Source organism: Limulus polyphemus, unplaced genomic scaffold (genome assembly GCF_000517525.1).
Source record: "Limulus polyphemus unplaced genomic scaffold, Limulus_polyphemus-2.1.2 Scaffold2267, whole genome shotgun sequence".
NCBI lineage: Eukaryota > Metazoa > Arthropoda > Merostomata > Xiphosura > Limulidae > Limulus > Limulus polyphemus.
In genome coordinates, this window is record NW_013667877.1 from 137838 (window position 1) to 140414 (window position 2577).

Below are 2577 nucleotides of genomic sequence, written 5' to 3' on the forward strand. Positions count from 1 at the left end.
AACGAATAGTGGAATTGATCGTCACATTACAACGCCCCCACGGCTGAAAGGGCGAGCATGTTTGGTGGTATGGGTATTCGAACCCACGACCCGCAGATCGCGAGTCGAGTGCCCTAACCACTTGGCCATGCCGGGCCGTTACCGATGAAGTTTTGTTTCTTTTCAGTTATTCGCCTAAAGCTACTCAAGGACTATCTGCTACAATCGTTTACAATTTTAAATTGAGAGACTACAAAAATACAGCCAATTCTTGGCCTACTTTTGTCTGGCGGAATAGTAGGATTTGACCGTTACTTTTATTATGCATCCACGGCCTCAGGGTGCAGAGCGGAACGGGAACACTGAGCTCGAAGATCCATAGTCCGTCACCCCCCAGTGGCACAGCGGTATGCCTGCGGACTTACAACGCTAGAAATCGGGTTTCTATACCTATGGTGGGCAGAGCATAGATAGTCCATTGTGTGGCTTTGTGTTTTATTACAAACAAACCACAGTCCGTAAAGTTAACTACTGAGCCACGCCCAACACGGTTTCACTGTTAGTAAAGTTTTGTTCATATTTTATATCAAACCACATGAAAGAAATTTGCTAAATATAATATCGGTTGCATTTTATTATGATCCAACTCTGTATTGCTTGACATGTAAACGTATTTATTTTACTGTAATCTAACTTTTATTAGAACGAGTTTTAACTATTGGCGTCAGTGAGGTTTAGTTAAAGTAATTAACGCCTAATTTTTTTTGTTATTTTTTTTTCTAACATTATCGAGATTTTGACAGAAAACATATCTGATGGATTGTAAAAATAAATGAATAAAGGATTTTTTGTATACGTTCATAAATATTAAGTTAATCCATTAAACCTAAAAAGATTGTCGGATTTTACAGATATTCTATTAATGAGAAATATGCCATGATAACGTGATGGATCTTCTTTTTGTAATTTCCTGGTAACGTAAATACAATCCACAAATGGTCCATTTCACTGAGTCTGTTTGATAAAACACATTGTAGTTACTGTTAAAACACGAGATTTGTCCATGTCAATATCAACCCTACTGAACTTGTTTTGGAGCGCCATCTTTTATTCAACTATTCAACTACACTTTTAACTTAATTTTTTTTTCTTCTGAAATTGCCCCCAGAGGCTCAGCAGCAAGTCTGAAGGCTTAAACGCTAAAAACCACGTTTCGATACCCGTGGTAGTCACAGCACAGACAGGCAATGGTGTAACTTTGGGCTTTACAACAATCAAACATATATTCTGAAATTATTATTATTAGGGACTAGTTTCCACTAATCTTACAGAGCAGTAGCATTCGATATTACTCTAACAATACATATTATGAATTATTGTTTCATGAACGATAAAACCTAGGTCAAATGACTGAAATTAAATTTTTATTTCGTGACATAGCTAACATTGAAGCTAGTACATATAAACCGGTTTATGTTGAATGGAAGCCTCGTAGGTAGCGATGTATATTAATTTGGCTCAATAATAATAATAAAGTTTACAACATTTGTTCCAACTATACCTTGATTCACACTGAAGTTGAATATTTACAAAACACCTTGAAAATTAATGCTTTTACGTTAGAATTTCTTGTAAGAATAACACGTAATTTTGCTATAAACAAAATGGCATAGATAAAAAAAAATAATAAAAAAATACACACCTCTTTTAAATTTCTGTTACTTTTTGTCGTTCCCTTTTGTTGTTAGAAATCGAATTTTACCCACATATCAAACTACAGTTGGTTTTCAGATCTTCTTTCCAAATTTGAAACTTCTTTTAAACTAAAGATCTTCTTCCTACTCCTCCACATTTATGAGTCGTCTACAGATACATTAGTGATAACTGTAAAGCCATCTATATTGGCAAGACAAAGCGCCAAGTATACATACGTGCTTATAAACATATAGAAGATTCGAGCAGAGCCAGTCAACCACTTCTAAGTCCACGTGCTCCCTCCACCCCACCCCCATTCACACATACTGCAAAGTTAGTAACCACCTTTTATCTATTGATAACTTCAAAACTCTAACATCAGGATCATCAAGCTAGAAGCTTCTAATCAAAGAAAGTCTATATATCTCATATGAACACTAAGAGGTGTCGCTAGTCACTGGCACACGGGGTCCGTGCCCCGATTCTATTTGACATTGTCCCGAATCCCCAGTTAGTGTCTTGGAAAATCAAAACAGAAAACCATGATCGATATCAAACTGAAACGCCGAAAATTCCCGCGCCTACACGCCCGAGCCCCGAATCGTTTAATTAAACACCTAGTGACGCCTCTGTGAACATTCTAGCCTAAATACCAACCTCAGTTCCATTCAGCTGTCCTTGTTTTGAATACATGGGCGTCCGCAGAAATTTGTTCAGGGAGGAGGAGCAGTGTGAAATTGAGAAATAAATAAAAAATTAATATACATTTGCTGAGTAAATAAAGAAATAATTATTGTTTCTCATTTTTCCGGGGGGGGGGGGGGGTACGCCCCCCCCGCCCGGACCGCCCACTCTTTGAGTTATGTACATTTATTACTAATTGTGTCCTTATTTCTTTCCTTT